We start from the raw sequence: 22,971 nt of genomic DNA on the forward strand, positions 1-22,971 counted from the left end.
TCTTAACCTGAAACTGTTCTTAACCTGAGGTACCACTTTAGCTAATGGGGCCTCCTGCTGCTGCTGCCACACGATTTCTGTTCTCATCCTGAAGCAAAGTTGTTAAGCCGAGGTACTATTTCTAGGTTAGTGGAGTCTGTAACCTGAAACGTCTGGAACCCGAGGTACCTCTGTATACAGTGGTACCTCGGGTTACATATGTTTCAGGTTACATACGCTTCAGGTTACAGACTCCGCTAACCCAGAAATAGTACCTCCGGTTAAGAACTTTGCTTCAGTTTGAGAACAGAAATTGTGCTCCAGCGGCGCAGCAACAGCAGGAGGCCCCATTAGCTAAAGTGGTGCTTCAGGTTAAGAACAGTTTCAGGTTAAGAACGGACCTCCAGAACAAATTAAGTACTTAACCCGAGGTACCGCTGTATATTAAAAATGTGCAGCAGCTTTTGTTTATTTAAATGCTAAATTGTCTTTACTTTTTTAATGTTTCTAGAAGGCACCTAGATATGAGATTCTGGCTGTGGGAAATTGCAGTCAAACATAACTATAAATGAGTGCTAGTTAGTGCATGAAGGGGTTAAGATCACAGACCTGTGTTCCTAGACGCAGTTAGGTCACACGCCCTCTTCTTTGATGAGGAAGGAAGTGAATCCTTCTCCTCCTGTCCTCTCCCTCTCTCCTCACCATGTAAGTGACTAAGGAAGCATGCCTAAATGAGCTCCAAGCTTAGAGTACATATTTGAAGTTATCTCTCTGTATTTTCTGTTCATGAGTATTTTACCTATGTTCTCCTTGCCTCTGCTTGGATAAATGCATGAACCTGACCTTTGGAACTTTTTGTAAGTAAAGCACTTTAAACTTATTTAACAGTGTGTGGTCTGTTCATTGCCAGAAGGGTAGAAAGTGGGGAGTGCTTTGCAAGTGGACTAAAGGGACATGCAAAAGGTTTAACAGTTTACATTCCTGATGCTTCATTGTGCTGCTTGACTTGGTGAGTTTAAACTTGGCTGCTGGGGGCTCTCTCCTGCTGGAGAGAGAATTTAGCCCTGAGATTATTATCTAGGCACACAGCCATTTCTTTTATTATTTACCCCACACAGGGATTTATATTTTCTCCCCACACCAGCAACATATAAATGTCTTGAATTGCAAGTGTTTAGGATGCAGATGATCAACCAACCATTAAAAAAAAGAGTTGGCAATATCCATTTTGTGTTTTTAATAATAATAAAGTTATCAACCTTGAGGTACAATGGGTGAGAAACCTAATATAATTTTACATATTATACATATACAAAGACAAAACAGGATGATGCAGTCCTGCTGTAAGAGTAAGCATTGCCAAATAGTTACTCTCTTATTTCTAACATTCACACTTATTTATGAAGAAGAGGATATTACACGTGAAGACTGCAGACAGACCTGGAATTGAAGGGGCCCTTTAAACTCCCTCCCCCATAGCTGTTAGAAAAGAAAAGCTACAAGGAGTATGGCCATGAAATGGGTAAAGAGTGGAAGGGGTTGGGACAGGTGGAATGTGGTCAGATTTTCATTAAGCACGCTCTACTTTTCCACCTCTTAAATACTCAAAAGTGCCAATCAGACACAGTCTTCCCTTTCTAGGTAGAATTATTAGCATTTAAGGCAGGAATGCCCCCCATATTTTCTCCTTACAATAAGGACTGGTAGTTCCCTCTCTTTAAAGCGAATCAATTAATCTCCATTCTCTCAATTTCATAGGTAGTGGCAGTTTCTGAATTCCTCATTTTGCAGCATGAGACTGTATGATCGCTTGCATTTTTAAGGCCTATGAAGAGCTACATATTTATCTAGAAAATGGAGTGCTTGTTATGATGGATGGCAGTCAACAGGAGGGAAGAGCAACATATTTTCCCCAGTTGTGGTGTGACACTGCTGCTTTCGAATCACTTCAGACCTAAGTAAAAGCTCTTTGCTTCCAACCAGGAAGCTAAGAGTTATTTTAAGGGTTTTTTTCCCAACAGGGAAGGAGGCGGCAGCTCCGCAGCCAGACACAGGAGATGCCCAGACTCAGCATAGTTGTTAGGGGAGTGGAAGTTGGAGAAGAAGAACACTCTTGCTTTTGTTAATTTTCTCCTTCAGATGTAGTAAAGTTTCTCTGCTTGGGTTTGCTCATGTCTAGTCCCACGGTTCTGGAGTGCAGCCTTCTAAGTATCATGCACAGGTGCACAGGTCAAATTAAACCATCAGAACAGTTCTTCATGGGGGGGGGGTTTGCTCCAGCACTCACATAGAATCATAGAATCATAGAGTTGGAAGAGACCACAAGGGCCATGGAGTCCAACCCTCTGCCAAGCAGGAAACACCATCAGAGCACTCCTGACATATGGTTGTCAAGCCTCTGCTTAAAGACCTCCAAAGTGATATACTGGCCCAAACAGAAGATCAACTACTTATGAGGACCTCTGTGGAGGTTTTGTTGCAAATCCCGGCAATTGGTAGTCATTGCTACCATACTTTATGGTATTTGTGCACTATTTATTTAGTACATAAATATGACCACAATGAATTAAGCCAAAGGCCAGTATCTAGTCCAGTATCCTGTTCTCACAGTGGCCAGCCAGATGCCTGTCATGGGAATCCTCCAAGCAGGACCTGAGGGCAACAGCCCTCTCTGCTCATCTGTAACTCCCACAACTGGCATTCAAAGGCATTGTGCCTCCAGCCTGGGAGGCAGAACAAACCCATCCTGCCAAGAAGTCATTGTTAGCCTTATCATGCTCCATGGGTGTCAGGTCAGTGATAGCTCACAGACAGTGTTGCTCTTGTAGAATTCAGCAGGCAGAAAGATGGGGAGAAATCTAGAATTAGCAGGGCCATCCTGTCACTGGCTCTGGCGCCACCTACTGCTGGGCTCCTTGCCTTCTGCCCTACCAGTCCCAAAGGTCACCAGCCACCACTGGCCACAAGACTCTTTATTGTTGTAAGGGGGTACTTGGGACTCACACTTAGCAGCTCACGCTCAGGGAGGTGGAAGACGAGGAAGGAGCTCCTTGCATTCTTCAGCAAGCCAGGCACCAGGCACTTTATGGCCAGTTATTTGGAGTCAGTGGTAACTAGGTCTTGTGCAAGCGTCCAACTGGCCCAGGATCTGGTTTCTGTGCGTGGTCAGCCAGATGCCCCTGGGGAGCCCACAAGCGAGACACAAGGGAAACAGACCAGCCCTCTGGCTCATCCCCACATCTCAGAATCCGCCTGTCAAGCAATTATTTTTATTTCTCTTCGCTTATAGCAGACAAAACATAATGTGCATTTCAAAAGGGGACATTATTTCTGCCATAAAAGTAAGCAGCTGCACTGAAAACAATGATTTAAATTCCCTGCCACTTTGATTACTCCAGGAAGGAAACAACATAAAAATCAATACAGGGAGTAAATATTTTATGTCCCTTACATGTGCTGAGAAAGAGCGAGCAAGTCACTGGAGGATGGCAAATCTCCTTATAAATGCATGCCAGTGCAGACACTCCAATTAAAAGACTATGCATGGACTAACATTTCAGATTATGCATTTTTTAAAATAAAAAAGGTTACCCATTGGTACACAGGATAAATGAGCACAGGACAAGATCTTATTCCAAAACAAAAGTGGTTTTAAACTTTTTAAATTGGGCTTAGAGATGAAGTAGTAGCCTAGAAAATAAGCAAAGTAACTGGATATTTGAAGAATGTTTCTCTAACCAGCTCTGACAGCTTAGGGCTCACACAGACTTCTGCAGAGATGTTTTCATCAGATGCTTGAGCCCAGCATGTGCTGGGACTGCAACGTGTACAAGGAGACCTGTGTGGGCAGGGGTTGCTACATGACTTACATTCCACATGGGTGCTTCACCTGCAAATCACAAGAGCAATGTGTAGACCTGCAATAAAGTGAGTGCAGAAGCTCAGCACCAACATGGAAGCATTTGAGTAAAATGATCCATTTGATCCAATTTCTCTACCAATATTCAGGCAGATTCAGAGGACGGTGACCAGTGCATCTCAATGCCTGAGTTTGCCTCCTTCAGTTCTGGAGGCATGCCCAGATCCCCCCTCATACAGAAATATGTGGGCAGGGGTGGTCCGTGGGTGATTCTGACTCAAAACCAACCATGGTCTCAGTGGCAAAGCATCCACTTTGATGCTGAAGGAGGACCCAGGCTCATTTCCTGGAAAGAGCTCCAGTCTAAAAGGCTCATCTAGAAAGTGACAGGAAAGACATCTGCATGAGAACACAGGAAGCCACCTTAGGCCAAATGGGGCCACTTGCCCAGCTGCCCTGCGCTGACTAGCAGCACTGCTCCAGGGTCTTAGGCAGAAATGGGTCTTTCTCATCACCCCCTACCCACTCTAGAGATACAGCCAGGGACTTCTGTCATGGTCCCTCCCCAGAGGCCTCCTTTCCCTTTCTCCTTTAGAAGTTGGGTCCAGATATTCTTGTCTCTCCCCACTCCAAAAAACCTCACAGGTTCTGCTTCTTCCATTCATCCAGTGCCCTGTGCCACTCCACATCAGGCAGAATATGCCCAGTCCTGACACAAGGTGCCCTCTGATGAGTTCCAGGTGACATCTGCCCAGCAAGGGACCCTTGGAGTCCACAGAGTCCAACTAACATATTCCTCAAACCATTGGAAGGAGATGCTCTAAGAATCCCTTTATTTTATCCCACTGATGTGAATTTAAGATGCTAATAAGAAGAACAACGTTACACCCTGCCAGCACAAACCCAAAACTTTGTTGGCTTTCTTCTGTCTTTAATGGGGTGTGTGTGTGTGGAATGCATAATGTTCCATCATCTCGGGGATATTATTCTAAGCAAACAAATCAGTAACATTTTGGGTGTGTTTCCTTGAGTGGAGTATTTCATCCACTAAATGGGAAACAGATTGGGCTTTGTGCTCATAGTTGCAGTTTAGATCCCTCCCCTATTCTAATTTGTAGAGACTAATGATGAAGATGAAGATACAGCATGCAAAAGTGAACCAAAGTACTCCGCCAAAAAGTGTCATGCAGTTTCTGACCAGTTTAATTGATAAATGCAAAAAATTAAATGTGGGTGCCTGTTTTAGAGTGAGGAAGGAGGCATAAAGCATAAAGTGATCTTTTGCAAAAGAATATGCATGTAGTAAACAAAACAAAGCAAAACACCTCTCTCCATTGCCTGAAAATGCACCCCCCCCCAACCAATAGGAAGACCAACTGTTCTGTGAATTGGCTGGTCTTCAGTTTAGGATTTCATGCAAATGGAAACCCAACGTGCTTATCTACAAAACTTGGAAGATGTACAGCCCGGTCCCCTCTCTGCATATTTACTCCCAAGTTGGTCCAATTGTGTTCAGCTGGCTTCCTGCCAGGTAAACTTGCACGCAGCTACAGCCTTCGTTTTAATTCCTGCTACAACAACTGAAGCCAATGAAGTAAGACAGATGAAACTAGCTTAAATGGAAGGATTTCATGCTTTAACTAATACATGAACTGTAGCTAAGTTAGCTTTCTATTCCAGGGGGAGGGACAGAGTGCAGACCCCCCCCCCCCCGGCTTTGCTGAAGGACCCAGTTGTATAGGGAGGGCCTACCTGAACTATTCCCATTCCAGCTGGTCACTGTAAGAACTGCTCTGTAACTTTAAGAACTGGTGCAGGAGTTTGCTTATTTCCCTCTTCCCTTCTGTGTTGCGTCTTTTAGACTGCAAGCCCACAGGCCGAGAGTGTCTTCTTTTTTTGGTGGTCTGAGAGGGTCTGTGGCCCTTTTCTGCTGAAAAGCAAGGCAATAAAGAAATTAAACTATTTAAGCAGTCTTTGACTTTAAGCAAGTCTTGCTTGACTTCAAGTAAGCCAGTCAAGGTCCCAGGTTCAGCCCCTGATGGCACCTGCAGGCCGGGCTGGGAGAGACTCCTGCCTGAAACCCTGGAGAGCCATTGCTCCCAGTCAGTGTACACAACGCTGAGCTAGATGGAACAATGGTCTGACTTAGTAAAAGGCACCTTCCAAGCCTTAAGGGAAGTGCCACAGTTCAGGGGCAGAGCATCAGCTGTGAATGCAGAAGGCTCCAGGTTCACTCTCCAGAGTCCGCAAGTACTGCTGGAAAAGGCCTGTGAGAATGCTGGGAGGCCTCTTTCATATTAGTTCTTATACAAAAAGTGTGGTGTAGTGGTTGTAGTGGTTAAGAGCGGTAGACTCGTAATCTGGTGACCTGGGTTCGCGTCTATGCGCCTCCACATGCAGCTGCTGGGTGACCTTGGGCCAGTCACACTTCTCTGAAGTCTCTCAGCCCCACTCACCTCACAGAGTGTTTGTTGTGGGGGATGAAGGGAAAAGGAGAATGTTAGCCGCTTTGAGACTCCTTCGGGTAGTGATAAAGCGGGATATCTAATCCAAACTCTTATTCTTCTTCTACAAAAAGAAAAGGGGAGTCAGGCTGAGCCCTGGCCAAAGGCCTGGCAGAACAACTCCATCTTGCAGGCCCTGTGGAAAGATGTCAAATCCTGCACAGCCCTGATCTCTTGTGGCAGAGCGTTCCACCAGGCCGCAGCCAAGGCCAAAAAGGCCCTGGCCCTGGTTGAGGCCAGCCTAATCTCTCTGAGGCCCAGGATCTCCAAGGTGTTATTATTTGCAGACCGTAAGGTCCTCCATGGGGCGTACCAGGAGAGGTGGTCCTGTAGGCATGAGGGTCCTAGGCTGTATAGGGTTTTAAAGGTTAAAACCAGCACCTTAAACCTGATCCTGTATTCCACCGGGAGCCAGTGCAGATGGTATAGCACTGGGTGAATGTGATCTATCAGGGTCCATCAGCCTCCATGGGTGAGCCCAAATAGGCTTGCCACCTAAGCAGCAACTTGATGTACTTCAATTAGTCAGGCAAGACAAACCAAGTTAAGCATCAAATACTATCTAGCTAATTAAAAAAGTTCCTTCCAGTAGCACCTTAAAGACCAATTAACTTAGTTGGTCTTTAAGGTGCTACTGGAAGGAACTTTTTTATTTTGACTATGGCAGACCAACACGGCTACCTATCTGTATCTAGCTAATTGACAGACTATTATATTACTTGTATAAAGAGACTCAACATGTCCAGTCAAACCCACAACCAGAATACCAAATCAGGAGCTACATAAAGTTTGGCAACTTGGGGAAAGATCACCCAACATCTTTTATTGGCTACTGCAAGTTGTTGTTGGTGGTGATTAAATTTGTATACCACCCTTATCCAAAGATCACAGGACAGTTTACAACATATATATCCCAAATGAGAACACAAAATGCATAATAAAACAAAAACAAAAGCTGTTCAACAGCAGAGCAGAGGTGGTGAGACTCTCCTTCCTTGGAGGTTTTTAAGCAGAGGATCAGTCTGCTAAGTCTTTGTTCAGGCCACCAACACCGCCACTGGTGAACACCACTACCTAGCCAGGATCTATGGAAAAGTCAAAGTAGAACCAGCTATGATCCCTCCTTCTAGATTTTTATACAACCTCACATTGCAACTTCATACATGCATATTGAGTAAAAGGGGGGTGGGGTGGAGGGGGGGAGTTAAAGTAACTGGAACCCTCCCTTCAGATGAGAGCTGTAGCCCCAAACATCAGGACCGTACCAAGTTGGTGAAGACTGAATTACTCACTCACTCACTCACTCGTTATTTCTATGACCTTCAATGATAGGTATTCCTACAAGCTTTTCTGCAAACTTGCCCATCTACATCCAAGTGATCTCACACTTGTCATTAAGGCAGCCTAGCCGCCATATCAAAACTACATAAAGATCCAACACGGTCACAGCAGAGACAACAATAGTGTTCTTTGTATTCAAACCTAATTCCAGAGCCAGGGAGGCTAAAGGGGCGGACTCAGGGAGGTGCAAATAAAAAGGCAGCACTATGGAAAGCTCAGACCTCTTGGGAAGGGGTAATCTACAAGCTCCTAGACCAGTGTTTCCCAACCACTGTTCCGTGGCACACTAGTGTGCCGCGAGATGTTGCCTGGTGTGCCGCGGGAAAAATTAAAAAATTCGAAAGATTGTGTTTTTTTTAAAGTCAAATTTTCGATTGGGGCGCCGTCACTAGATGACCCCTGGGGTTCCCTCCCTCCCTCCCGCTCTGCGCCTCCCTCCTCCTCCGGGGAGGCCCTTCCTGGCTCTCGGCCAAGGCTTGGCGGCTGCCACTCACTCACTCGCTCGCCCACCCGTCCCTCCATCCCTGCACCCGGCCTCTCCCCCTCCGTCCCCGGCGCGGGGGCTGCCGGGATCCGTAGTCCCCTCACCCTTGGGCTCCGCGCCCGCGCGGGGTGTGCGAACTACGTTTCCCAGCGAGGCCTGGCGGGCCGGGCGTTTTGTTTGAAGCGCTCTTCTCCCAGCCATGGAATGAGCGCAGCGTCGGCGGCCAGGCGGGCAGGGGCTCTTCCGCGCAGACCCCGCGCAGCCTGCCTGCGCCCCCGCGGAGATCGGGCGGCAGGATGGAGCCCGGGGATCCCCGCGGAGGCGGAGCGGCGGAGGCGGAGGCTGCCCCCCAGGTAGGGCTGCGTCGGGGTTTTTTTATTTTTGCAATGCTGCATCCGCGCCGGAGGGGACACATCGGACCGCGGGGAGACCCCTTGGCGGGCGTGCAAGGCAATGCCTGCGTGCAGGCGTTGCATGGAGTGCAGTGCAATGCAATGGCAACGCGGCGCCCTGCATGCATGCATGCATGCAACTTCCACCGGCGCTCCGGACTTGGCAGGTGAGGGGGGTCCCCAGTCGGCGGCAGAGAGAGCCGGGAGGGCGAAGGGGAGCCGGGGGGGAGCAGCGCTGCTCCCCGAGCCGAGCCCGGGGGGAAACTTCGGCGTCGTTGCGCCGGGTGTTGGAAGCAGAGGCTGGCGGGGGCCCCTCACCTGCAAAACCTGGTCGCCTCTCATATATTTCGTGCATTGCATTCATCGCCCGCTTTCTCCTCCAAGGAGTTCCCGGGGGCGCGCGTGGTTCTCCCCGTGTTATCCTCGCAACAACAGCCCTGCGAGGTGGGTCAGGCGAGTGGCCCAAGGGAGCACCCAGGGATTGTCCTGGCCAGGTGGGGTGATTTGAACCCTGCTCTCTGCCCGGTCTTCGTCCTCATTTAGCCCCCACATGTGCATGACTGTGCATGACTGAGGTTTTCCCCCCTCGTCTTGGCTATGGTGTGAGTCTGTGCTGTTAATTAATGGGGTTCTGCCTTCGGAGAAGATGAGCCAGCCCTCAAGGAGGTGATTATGTAATTTGCTAGCAATTCATGTCCCTCCCGGCGTGACGCTGCGCGCTGACGTCAAGGGGCTGTAATGGTGGTGTGCCTTGAGATTTTTTTCATGAAACAAGTGTGCCTTTGCCCAAAAAAGGTTGGGAAACACTGTCCTAGACATTGCTATTATCCAACATGCCCAATGGTGGAAGAGTCCCAAGGCCGTCAGGAGCAGGAGGCCCAGGCAGATTGTGCAGATAAAATATAACTGATAGAATTCTATAGGATGTGGTATTAGTGCATGAAAATAGTCCAGATTCAATTCCCCCCAGGCATGCACCTCCAGATGGTGGAGATGTCAGGTGCCACTCTTGCACTCGGGCATCTTCATTGGGTTGCAAGTAGTCGATAAGGTGCAAAATGTGCCTGGCGCATGTCTAATTTCAAACAATGCACAAGGCTCAAGTGTTTTGTTACCCTCTGAACACTTGGCTGAGCAGCAGCACTCATAAAATGTAGAGAAAGGGCCGTGCCTGGCTGCCAAAAGCAATGCTCCTTTGGATTGTAAAAAACAATCTTGGAATGCTGCACTGGCACCTACACTGGCATTGTCCGCAGAGCCAAACCTAGGACCTCTCATGGGCCTGATGCTTTTCTTACTGTAAATCTGCCTGTAGCAAAATTCACAAGAGCACTGCCAGGGCCAGAAAAAGTCTATGTTTGGGTCTATGACAGCTTAATGAAGATCAGGGCTTGGTAGAATTAGTTCTTGCAAGAGGACTTCCATCTGATGGCTGGCAACTGGCCAGGAGAAGGGCTGAAGGTAGCTCCGCTCCTGGTGCAACTGAGGGTAGGGGTGCAAGTCCTAGTCACACAATCATCAAGATGGGGCAGGGGAAAGGTAAGGGCCCTGCTGGCTGACCGCTGCCCCCAATCTCAGCTAAAAGCCTGAAAGCCCTCAAACACGTACATCTCACTTGACCATAATGAAGTCCACCATGTGACTTAGGAACAGCACAACAGGCAAGGCTCCTAGAAGGCCCAAGCACACGTATGAACACAATGAGACTTTGCCTTAAAGTCTGGGAGGGAAGGCTGCAGTGTTTGGGATGTTTCAGTTCAGAGAATAGGTGATGTGACAAAAGTGTACAGTGGTACCCCGCAAGACGAACGCCTCGCGAGACGAAAAACTCGCAAAACGAAAGGTTTTTTCATTTTCGAGTTGCCTCGCAAGACGAATTTCCCTATGGGCTTGCTTCGCAAAAAGAAGCTTGCCCCGCAAGCTCCGGGGACAGCGGGTCTTCCCCGCTGTCCCCGGACCTCTTTTGAAGCAAGGGGCGGCGGGGAGAAGCGATCTTCTCCCCGCAGCCCCAGGTCCGGGGACAGCGGGAAGCGCTTCCCGCGGTCCCCGGACCTCTTTTGAAGCAAGGGGCTGCGGGGAGATCGCTTCTCCCCACCGCCCCTTGCTTCAAAAGAGGTCCGGGGACAGCGGGAAGCGCTGCGCTTCTTCCCCGCTGTCCCCGGACCTCTTTTGAAGCAAGGGGCGGCAGGGAGAAGCGATCTTCTCCCCGCAGCCCCAGGTCCGGGGACAGCAGGAAGCGCAGTGCGTCTTCCCCGCTGTCCCCAGACCTCTTTTGAAGCAAGGGGCGGCGGGGAGAAGCGGTGCTTCCCCTCTGTCCCCATTTTAAAAGCAGTCCGGGATAGCAGGGAAGCGCTTCCCGCTATCGCGGACGGCTTTTGAAGGCAGGCGGGGGGGAGCAAAGACTTTCGCCCCCCGCCCGCCTTCAGAAGAGGTCCTGGACCTCTTCTGAAGGCGGGCGGGGGGCGAAAGTCTTTGTCCCCCCTGCCTGCCTTCCCAGGGGCTTTTACATCGCCCCGGACAGCGGAGAAGTCCTCCGCTGTCCCAGGGTTTTTTAAAATGCTGGGGGTGGGAAGAAAAGCCCTTGTCCGTCCCCCCCAATGCATTCCTATGGGAAACCGTGCATCGCAAGACGAAAAACTCGCAAGAAGAAAAAACTTGCGGAGCGAATTAATTTCGTCTTGCGAGGCACCACTGTATAGAAATTAGCATGGAGAAAATGGATAGAGAAAAGTTCTCTTTCCTTCATAAGACTAGAACTCAAGGACAACCAATGAAGGTGAATGATGGAAGGTTCTGGGATAGGTAAAAGAAAGTACATCTTTGCACAGTGCATAGTTAATCTATGGAACTCACTCCCACAGCAGACAGTGATGGCCACCAACTTGGGTGGCTTTAGAGGAGGATAAGGCAGATAGCAGCCATGAAGACTATGCTCCACCTCCACAGTGTGAGGCAGCAAATGTTTCTAAATTCCAGCTGCTGGAAGCCGCAGAAGGAGAGCACGTTCTAGTGCTTGCATCTTGCTTGCAGGCTTCCTACAGTGTGAGAAGAGAAGATGGACCATTGGCTGTGACTGACAGGAACTGGAGGTCAACGATATCTGGAGGGGTTCCATGTTGGCTGCCCTGATGGGGAAACAGCCTGACCTGCATATTGTAGAATGGAAAGAAGACAGCATGTTCGCTGTTCGCTCAAGATAAGACACACAAACAAAGGGAGCCAGGCGACGTTGCACCAGAGCTTATTCGGCAGGAGTCTGGCATTCCCAGAAAGCAAGCAAATTGCTCTGAGCAACTGATCAAGAAAAACTCATTTAGAATTCCTGTCTATAAAAAGGAGAACTTCATTTTAAAACGATCGTTTGCAGGCCTCACCATAAGCCTGAACATGAGAGCTGCACACACCTTTTAGCTAATGCAAGGCAGCAGCTGCATCAAGTGCTGGGGCTGAAGACAGAATCAATACAAAGAGCAGAATTAGGCTGATAATGCAGCTCAATTTTTAACTTTCAACACACTCAGGGTTTGTTGTAAACAAAAATTTGCCCTTTTCCCTTATGGGGTACCCAAGAGCCCATATAGAGTCCTTACATAGGTTCCCTATTGGTAGGAGAGAATAACAGAGGCCAACCAGAGAATATTGAGAAGCAAAGCAGCTAGTAAGCTTGATCTTTATTTATCTGTTGCAACAGGGTGCTCCCCTCACCCGCAGGAGAGGAGGAATAACCCAGAAAAATGGCATGCAAGGCCTTGTAAAGACTTTTGAAATTGCCAACCTGTAGCTCAAGACCACCCCCAGAAACATCATACATAAATCACAGAAGGGGTGTAACCTAAGACCACCCCCCAGATATATCATACCTACATCACAGAAAAGGCGGTCTAAACAGAAATTTGAATGTTGTTTTTCTCCTGTCCTTGTTTATCTCCTGTCTGGCAGGTTACTTGATTGGATTGCTTGGGGAGCCTGGCCATTCTTTTGTAGTGATAAATACTTAGTTCCTGGGCCAGGTCACAGGCTCACACCCTATTCCTATCTTAAATGTGCCCTTAAGACAGGATTTGTGAGGAAAGAGACAATGGGGAGGTTTCCCACTTTGACCTTGCAGAGAAAACATTTGCTCAGTTTAGGAATAAAAATGGTTCCAGGTTGGCCTTCCTGTACTGATCTATGTATGTGCTTGGTTGGTACACTTATGAACATTACCATACATCTAAGACCTCAAAAATTCCTATCACAGGTTCAAGGAACAAACAAACATATTCCAAAAGGCCATAATTTGAGCTACTCAAAATGCCCAAGGTTTGTTTGCTTTTTCTATTCAGTCTGGAAAATACCATCAAGCCCTGAGAATAAATGCTTTCATTTACAAATAAATACTAGGCCTCATTGCTTGACAGATAAATGATACCTGTGGTTGTTTGTACAGTATGTACATCAGGAAGGAAATAATAGAATTGTACACTTGGAAGGGACTGAAGGAGTCATCTAGTCCAACCCCCTGCAATGCAGCAAAGTAATTCCTGGCGTGCTTTAATTTCCCCTTCCCAACCACAGTCTTGGAGGGCACCAAATCTGCTCCCATTTTGGTTTTTGAACAGAAATTACCTACATGGGCAGGGAAGGGGAGGTAAAAAAAGATGCTTTGTGAGAAGTACACTGCAGGAATATTCACCATTTCTGGATCCTGCCCACTGCTGCCAATCCCCACAATGTGCGGACAGGAAACCCATGGCTCTCTAAACATTGCTGGACTGTACCATCTCTGCCCTCTGACTTCTGGATTCAGGGATCTTTGACTTCCGATTTGGGATCTGAAGTCGATTGACTGTCCGAGGGCAAAGGTGGTTATGATGGCTAAGGGCAGCTGAGGGGGCACAGAAGATATCCCCCCCCCCCCGCATCAATCTCTTGAACACAGAACAGCATGTTCAAGCCAAAACACAAAAATTGCAAATTGCTTGCTTTTGAAACATGTGGATGGCCCATTTATGGGCTGTTCGGCTAGTTTAACTCTGCTGTTTTCTATGAGAAATCAGCAGCAACCTGTTTTTTAAAAAGCAAGCTCTGCCTGGTTTCTCCAAGGGAGAAATTTCATCTTAGGAGAAGAAATCTGGCAGAGAGGGGTTGCACAAGCAGAGATAATTACTGAATTTTTTTGCTCTATAAGACTCACTTTTTCCCTCCTAAAAAGTAAGGGGAAATGTGTGTGCGTCTTATGGAGCGAATGCAGGCTGCGCAGCTATCCCAGAAGCCAGAACAGCAAGAGGGATTGCTGCTTTCACTGCGCAGCGATCCCTCTTGCTGTTCTGGCTTCTGAGATTCAGAATATTTTTTTTCTTGTTTTCCTCCTCCAAAAACTAGGTGCGTCTTGTGGTCTGGTGCGTCTTATAGAGCGAAAAATACGGTGCATGCTCACCATAAGCAAAACTATATAGCCTGGAAAGGCATCAAAATCTTAAATGCCAACATAACATCACATCCCCAGCAGGTCTAGGAGACAAACAAGAGTTTCTAAAACAGGCGACAGTAGCTGACTATCGACGCAGTAATGAGCTCTGGACACCTAGTACTAATGATCTTCTCCATGTTTCAGTGTGAGAGCAAGAGCATAGCTCAAAATAGATGCTAATTTGGGAAGAGGGTTCTCTCAGAGGAGAGAGGAGATGACACCTTAGGGGGAAAGAGGCTCTTTGGGTGGGTGGTTCCTGGGCCTGGGAGACAAGAGAGTTACCTCTTCTGCATGGCATCACATATTCTCTGAAGGAGCAACTTCGAAGCTTGGGGTACTCCTGGATGCTGTCATTGATACCCCAATGTCCCCTGAGGCTAGGTGGGCCTCTTAGCAGCTTTATCTGGTTCGTCAGCTCCAGACATTCCTGGATAGGGACAACCTGACTAATCAAGCTTGCGTGTAGGAAACCTTGATGCTGGGTTTCTGAGATGAGCTCTATGTGGGGCTGCCCTTGGGCTTGGCTTGGCAGCTCCAACTGCCGCAGAATGTGGCAGCCAGACCACTGATGGGGGAAGACTACTAGCTTGTCTACGTTACTCTTTTCCCTGAAGAAGAGGAGTTTGGATTTGATATCCCACTTTATCACTACCCTAAGGAGTCTCAAAGCGGCTAACAATCTCCTTTCCCTTCCTCCCGGCATGCCATGTTTTGCATTTATTTATTATTCCATTTCTTTCGTAAAATGTATATACCGCTTCATTCTAAAAAGCCTCAAAGGAGTTTATAAAAAAGGGGGGGGGGAAATAAAATTATGAATAAAAACATTTTAAAAACAATAATCTAAATAAAGCATTCCAAAATTAAAATCATCAATATACCATTAGCAGATTAAAACACTCATCAGCTTTCTAGATGCCTGGATAGGCTTGTCTTAATGAAAAAGTTTTTATCAGGTGCTGAAAGAATACAGGAAAGTTGCCTGCCTGATGTCTATAGGCAGGGAGTTGCAAAGTGTAGGTTCCTGTCACAGTAAAAGATCAATTTCTAACAGATTTGGAACGGTTATTATGTGGCAGCTGTAACAGTGCCGGTTCCACAGATCCAAGTGTTTTGAGAGGGTATATACGGGGATCTCACAGGGAAAATGGTCCCAAGTTGTTCAGGGCTTTATATGCTAATAGTAACACCTTGAACTTGGCCTGGTAGCAAATCAGGAACCTGTGCAAATCTCTGAGCAAAGGTGTTATAGGCTGACAAGCAATTGTGTTGCAGCATTCCACACTAACTGCAGCTTCCAGGTCAAGCACAAGGGAAGCCCCACATAGAGCATGTTGCAGTAATCCAGGAAAAGGAAGCATGTTCAAATAGCCAATCTGCCACTTGCTACATGAAGCGCATTCATTTGGCCACACTTCCAAGTCACACAGGGCTCCTGCTCACCAGGTCTGGCTCAAGGGCAAACCAAGAACAGAGACGATGTTTTTACGCCAACGTATTCACTTACCTGCCTTTTAAAATTTGGCCCAGTTTGGGGGCTCCCCTGCCCCCACCCAATTTTGGGTTGAAAGTGTGCAAACAGGGCTTCTCAGTACACCAGTTCCTTGCTTGTTCACAGGGAAGGATTCGACTCCCCTTGCAGGATGGGGGTGAGCTGAGCTCCAGGGCGGCAGCTGGACAAGAGGGGCTGTCTCCTAGAGCTACTGGCCTCTCCTGCCAAACAAAGCCCTGAGCTGCTGCATGTAGGTGGCTGCGATGAGTCATCTCCCTTGCAGGCCATATTTACACGCTAATAGGAGATGGGTTTGGTCCCAAGAGGCGTCTTTTGCTAAGCAGCAGAGCTGTAATTTAGTGTCGGTAGGCGGCATTCCCAGTCACTGCTGATTTAACCACATGCCAAAGGGACTAACAATGGGACAGAATTCTCCTGGAAATAATTCTGCATTCCATCTGACATTCAGCAACCTTTAGCTAGGCTTTTTATTGTGCTGGGGACCACAAACTCAGATGGCTGCAGGAAATTGGACCCATCAGTGGAAGGGGTCAGGGCAGAGAGGTCAGTGATGATGATGATGATGATGAATTTATTTGTAACCTGCCTCCCCCCCCCCATCAGTGGTTATTTGTCAAGATGACTCTGCGGAGCCTCCACCCTCATTAGTAGTCTACCTCCAGGTACCCCCTGTAGAGAGCCACAAGAGGAGTTGGCATTCATGTCCTGCTTATGGGCTCTTCCAGAGGCATCCAGCTGACCACTGGAAGATGGAGGAGGAGGTAGACCTCAGGTCTGACCCAACAGGGCTCTTTTGTCAAGCATTTTTCAATGCAACTCTCCTCCAACCTGGTGCCTGTGCTTGCTGGGGCTGATCAAAACATCTGGAGGGCATCAGGTTGGGGGGGGGACTGTTTTAGTGCTAATGCTGTTAGTGCGGCTGTTTGATTTTTAAAAAAATGTTTTTGAATTAGTATTCATAAAATTATGATTTTTAATGTTTATTGTTGTTCGTAAGTCATTTCACAACTTTCAAAAAAGTATGAAAATTGGGACAGGATTTTTAAAAGAGTAAAATTAACTCAATTAAGATTAACTAACTGCAACCTATTTGTGCTGCGTTAAAATTGTCATTTAAAAAAACAACATTGACACATAATCACAGCAAGTAGTCCAGACACAATTCCGAAAAAATCCATGTTGGTATCCTGGGAATATCCTGCTTCAGCATCCCTCAGAATGGAATCCTTCTATTCTCTGCAACTGGGTGGGGAGCCAGATGTCACCAAGGGCCATTTCATAAAGCAGGTATATTCTGCGTGGGCTCCTGGAAGCTAATTACACACACACACACACACACACACACACACACACCCCATCAGGTGAATTTAAAGATGAGCGTCCAGAACAATGGACACCTTTTTCACACCCATGCTGTGCTGTCCAGTGATGTACCAACAAAAATCCACCTACACACACAGCTGACAACCGTCTCTCCAAGACCCCCTTCCTCACAGAGAACATACAAACCTAAGTCTGGGCTGCAGCACTTCAAACTGCAGTCAAGTGGGCACAACATGAAATGCTTCTCCCTCGGAAAAATGTTCCTACACATAGCCTTCTGACTATGGCATGAAGTGGAGAGGTGCAGTTCAGAACACCTCTCCATCTAGTTTTTCCATGTGAAGGAAGGATGGCTGCACACACATCTGGGAGGATTTCGTCCTGTGAGCCCCAGTGGTATATTTTGAAGTGTCCATCATGATAGAGTTCCAAGCCACACACTTCAAGGAGACTCCACAGTCCACCCCTCCAAAATGAGCCCCCAATGCAGGCAGTTGCCTTGATGCCCCCCTTATACCCATTCCAAAGACGAGCAAAGCTGAGGAGGGCATAACACCCAGTTTATTATGATCAGCATGGCTTTGCAGGCCTATGCATAGAGTCACCTGAGCTCAGCGGTGTTTCCTCCGCTTTGACAAAACATCTTCGGGCAGCTGAAATGTAACTCTCATTTCCTCTCCCCTCCACTGTCACCTGGAGGCAGCCATTCCTTCAGGGCACCTGCTGTCCCTGAACTGTGCCAGCTGGTCAGTATTGGAACAACTGTTTAGAAATCGGTGCCTGAGTTTTGATTTCCCTCTTCCCTCCCTGTCCCTTTCCCCTTGTGTGTCATGTTCTTTTTTAATAGAGCCTAAGCCTGCAGGTAGGGACTGTCTTATTCTGATTGTATATAAGCCAATCTGGCAGCCTTATGGGCACAAATACTCCAAATAAATAAATAAATAAAACAAAATATATACGCCCACTTTGATCAGCAAAACTGGCACTTTTCCAGGTGCCACAGAATACCCATTCCATATTTGTAATAATTCAATCGTTCAGCGTGGCAGCACATGCACTTTGGAACTCCCTGCCCATTGATATCAGGCAGGCAACTTCACTGTACTCTTTTTGACACCTGCTAACAGCATTTTTGTTTAGATTAGCCTACCCAGATATTTAGAAAGTTGATGCGAAATTTAATATATTTTTAGTCTATTATTTTATCTTTCCAAAAGTCTGAAATTATTGTTAATTCTTCTTACTGCTAATTTTACTGTTCTATCATTTTTTGTAAACCGCTTTGAGGTTGTTGGTGTTTTGTTTTTGTTTCTTTACAATCAAGCAGTGTATATATTTTATGACATAAATAAATTAAATATAGTTAAAGAATAGGAAGCTGGCGGATTGGTGTCTTTGCGGTTTGTATGAAATGCAAATTGACTAAGACCCCCCCTTTTCCCCCCTCATTGAATGGGCCATTCAGCTATTGTACACACACACACAGTTTCACTCAGGACTTAATTGCCTAATTATCATGCAGCTCATCAGGCTTTGGTGACACAGTATCTTACTGCAGCTATGGAATTTCCAAGTAATCCGTCCATTAGCACCTACCTCTTATAAGAAGCTCAGGCGAGCATCAGGAATCCAAAAGGAGCAAAACAACAGAACAGCATCCTAGGCTTTTGTAAGACCCCTTAGAAGATTTCCCAGCCATCTATTCCATCAGTTACTTCTGGTGCAGTGCTGCCTCCCCCGGATCAAGATGCTTTGCTTGCATGCTCTAAGCCCACAGGTCTTCAGCAGCTTTAGGCATCCAATCTGACAATAACATTCATTTATATATTGTAGCAATCATGGATATATTCTCCACAGTGTTAAGGAAGTTCCACTGGGTGCCCTTTTCCCTCTGCAAAGTGTGAGTCCTGGAGCTGCCAAAGTAGATTTAGCTGCTGTACTACAGTACGCTGGGGCAGTTCTCAGGTTGCAATGCTATTTATGTCTGTTCAGTAATGCAGGCGCTCGTTTCAGCCCTTACGCTAAATGTGCAATCTTGTAGGGAAGAGATGACCGGAACTCCACTCAGGCCTACTTGTCCAAGGCCTCCTCACACCTAGATATGCTACACATACATCGCTCAGACTGTTTCTTTACTGAGCTCACGTTAGCGCTGTGTGTGGACTCATAACGTTCACATGCAAAGCTAAACTGGGCCTTTGGTTACGCAACCATGTTTCACGAAGAACAATAAGCGCATGCCTACCAGCCGGGTCCTTTGAACAGTATCTGCCTGCAATTGTGGATTCAGTTCAGTCACCTGCTGCAGACAATCACTTCCATGACACAGACAGACAGCGTGGTGTAGCAGTTAGAGTGCGGGACTAGGACTTCAGATACCAGGGTTCAAATCTCTACTCAGCCATGAAGCTCCCTGGGTGGGACCCCTGTCACTGCCTCTCAGTGTAACCTCCCTCACAAGGTTGCTGCGAGGATTAAATGAGGAGGAGAACCGTGTTTGCCACCTTGAAGAAAAAAATAAAATAGCGCTATAGGTACTTTGGGGTGGGGGGTCAGTCTGGATGATGCCTGTGGGTCATTTCCAAACTTTAGAATTAGAATCCATGAGAGAAAACCTGCTGAACAGTTCAGACTAATCTCTTTGGAAGACAAGGGCCTCAACCAGCCAGTTAAGTGCTCTCATCAGCTTCTGAAGGAGTGAGCTAGGCTACCTAGGAGCAACGATGTGATGGTTCTTTGGCCATCCCCTCCCCTGGCTGGATGCCACACCACCCTAGGAGGGAGAGCAATAGGCCAAGGGGGCCTGTGTGAGAAAGAGTTTGGCTCATGCTGGAAGTTGGAGAGACAGAGGCTTGTCTTGCTCTGTGCTGAACCCAAGAGCTGTGACTCGGGGCTTCCCAGGACAGGGCAACACCATCTGCTGGACTGTTAATGTGAAGCCAAGATCTTTCGAAGGGTTAGCGCTGTGAGCGCCTCACAGGGGTGGGGGAAATTTATTGGTCGAAGTGAATGGTTTTTGGCCTAGGGAGGAGATTGAGATTTTGTTTATCTGCTGATTAGTGGGTGGAAGATCTGCTTTATTGTTAGAATATTGTTAATGTTTGCGACTGTTTATGGGGTTAGTGTATTGTTTCTCCGTAAGTTCTATGATACACCAAATGTTAATGTATTATATTATCCTCCCTCTTTCCTCCCTGTTATTTATGTGCATATATATTACTTTAATGAAAGTCACTTGGAAACTTTAAGGTGAAAAGCGACTTATAAGATAAATAAATAAATAAAGTGCTATTTGATTTCATTTCATCATTAAAAGGCCTTAAGTAGATGAAACTGAGAATGGTGATTCAGGCCACGCCTGGCCAAGCCACTGACTCTGCCCACAGCACTGGCCCCCCTGCCTCCTTCACCTGCATGGTCTTCCAATGCCCATGAATTACCTGGAGAGGAGAACTTCGTACACACTGCGTGATTCGTCTTCCCTGCAACCTGAACCCCGGGGGTGCCAGAAAGCCTCTACGCAGAGGGCTCCTCTCTTTCCGACACACCCGCAGAATGTGAAGATGTCACAGAGCCCCCTTCACACAACTAAAATGTGTGAGGGGACCTGCTGTCATGCTGAAGGGTGGCCTAATGGCAGCTGCTGGATGAAGGTACCACAGGAACAAAAAGGGAAAAGCCCAACCGGAAAAAGCCATCCTGGTGCATTGCGTTATAGAACGTTCAGTCCTGAAATCAAAGAAAGGTGGATGGATATAGGACCAGTCAAGAAGCAGAGTCTGCCAAGGCTTGTTTCAAAAAAGGGGGTCTCCCAGAATAACTTGACTGCAGCTGGAAATAAACTTGTACGGAGACAGCCAGGAATAAATAGGATTCTGTCTGGTAGGAAAGGCATCAGCCCAGTGGAGTGAGCCTCATCCTGCATGAAGCAGCAGCCATAATAGTAGTTGGGTTGCAGAGGAGCCCTGTTTGATCACCAGGCTGGGCTACCTGCTGACCAGGTGAGACATGGCTGGCCACTCTAGGGTGGCTACATATCCTGCTTTACTGAGTACAGCCCTCTATTTGTTTTCAACACCCATTTCTAACAGTCATTTTTTTGGCGATTTTAACATTTTATTTTTTGAAATTTGTAAGCCGCCGAGAGGTTTTATTACAATCAAACAGTATATGAATTTTGTTAAATAAAAATAAAAGCGTCCAAGCACAAGTCAAGATGGACTTCCCCTCCTTTGGGCCACCAACCTTTGATCTGGAGAAATTTCTGCCTCTGCACATTCCTTATCACTGTCTAGCCTTTGCCAACCCAATTGGACTACAACTCCCATCAGCTGAAGCCAACACGGCCATATGGTGCTGAGACCACCATAGCTAACAGCCACAAACCACCTGTCTAATCAAGTACCGTACTACAAAATGTGGTCTTCTCAGCCTGACACAGCCAGGAGGAGAACCAAAGACCATGTATCCTTACGGTGCTGGAGAAATGCCCAGCAGGTGAGCCTCATGAAAAATGCTTGTCAAGGACTCTCTCCCTCCAGGCTCCCAGGCTGGCTTCTTCCTCCATCTTCTCTCTGCACAACTGCCTTTCACCTTCTGAGAACGAGGCGTGGAAGGGGCCCCCGAAGGACTGCGCCAGAAAAGAGGAAGGATGGGAGAGAACATCAGAAGGATTGCTCCCTTTGAGCCAATTTTATTGGGATGACAACAGAGGCCTAAAAGCAAAGGCCTCGAGCCAAGGAGGAGAAAAACGATGATAAGCCAAGAGATCTGGATATAGGATGATTGAGAAACCCCACTCAGAAAGGCACAGAGACCCCACAAAGAGAAGCATGACAATCTATACCACCATCAGAAAAGTGGAAGCAGGCACTTCTTATCTACAACTACGTTATCATCTACACCCAAAGATTCTGCTTGTTTGGATCAAGGAGTAATTTGGGCAGCGAAGCTGCATTCAACCCAGCTGCCTGACCAAACCTCCGCTGGCCTCTTGCAGCTTATTTTGCATCCAAAAGTGATGTCAGCTTGGCTTACTCCAGAGAGTAAAAATTATATCACTTTAAGATCATCTGTCAGTTTGCAATACTGTTTGCATCAGACTGTCTGGCAGCCCAGGAAACAAAGAAAATTCCCTCAAAGTGAAGATGCGACCTAAGAGCACGTAGGAAGGTGCAGTTCTGAAGTTTGCTTTTTGTTAGGAGGTTCGTCTACATTATATATGCAAAGCAGAAGTGCAATACAGTGGTACCTTGGGATGCGAACGGGATCCATTCCGGAGCCCCGTTCGCATCCTGAACAGAACATAAGACATGACAGTGCATCCGCAGATCGCGTTTTGCCACTTCCACGCATGTGCATGATGGCATTTTGACTGCGCATGCACGAGCAGCGCAACCGTTACTTCCGGATCGCCGCGGACCACAACCCAAAAATACTTATCCTGAAGCATATTTTTCCCAAGGTATGACTGTACAGGAGTAGTGGAAAATCAACATTCGAAAAATGCAAGGAAAAGGTTTATACACACATGAAGAGTAATTATAGACAACACAGTTTCCTATGAGACCCAGACTTCAACTGCCCCATTCCGCCCCTTCAGGACCCATCCATGGTAAGTCCCAAAGACAAACAATGAAAACACTTGCTTAACTGTTGTAATTGTTGTAAACCATGAAGTATAGAAGAAGTATAGAACAGTATAGAAGAAGAAGCAGCTCCCTAAAAGCAACTTTGGGCTGGATCCAACACTTTCATTCTTTTCTAACATCATTTTCATACAATTCACGAATTTAAAGCAATGTTAGGCATTAGCCAGGCACCAGGCGCATTTGTGACTGGCGCTGGTCCAACTGACATCTCCATCTGGCTGGCCCCTCCAGCTTTCTTAAGCAGGTCAGCAGAAGAGCTTATTTATTGCATTTATATCCCACCTTTTTCTCCAAGGAGCACATGACTCATCCCCACCTCAGTTAAGCCCTACAATGACCCTGTGAGGCAGGTTAAGAGGCTGTGACTGGCCCAAGGTCACCAAGTGAGCTTCATGACTCTGGGTATTTGAACCCTGGTCTTCCAGGTCCTGGTCTGACACTAGTCTGCCTTCCTAGAGTACTTCTGCTATGGG

At 47.1% G+C, this 22,971-nt stretch overlaps 1 protein-coding gene across 9 annotated transcripts in view; it reads right to left on the minus strand.

The window, feature by feature from the left end:
• TLN2 (talin 2) overlaps positions 1–22,971 on the minus strand; it is a 179,841-nt gene that overhangs the window by 128,428 nt on the left and 28,442 nt on the right. Inside the window, exon 1 of one of the 9 annotated variants that reach the window (XM_083475493.1) lies at positions 18,444–18,760. The exons of 7 other annotated variants lie outside the window; for them this stretch is intronic. The gene's annotated coding sequence lies outside the window, so the exon portion shown is untranslated. Of the gene's footprint in view, positions 1–18,443; positions 18,761–22,971 lie in introns of those variants that run through there. One more of the 9 variants, XM_083475491.1, reaches the window with a different exon arrangement.

The sequence above is a fragment of the Podarcis liolepis genome, assembly GCF_965112155.1.
Source record: "Podarcis liolepis genome assembly, chromosome: 14".
NCBI classification, from domain to species: domain Eukaryota; kingdom Metazoa; phylum Chordata; class Lepidosauria; order Squamata; family Lacertidae; genus Podarcis; species Podarcis liolepis.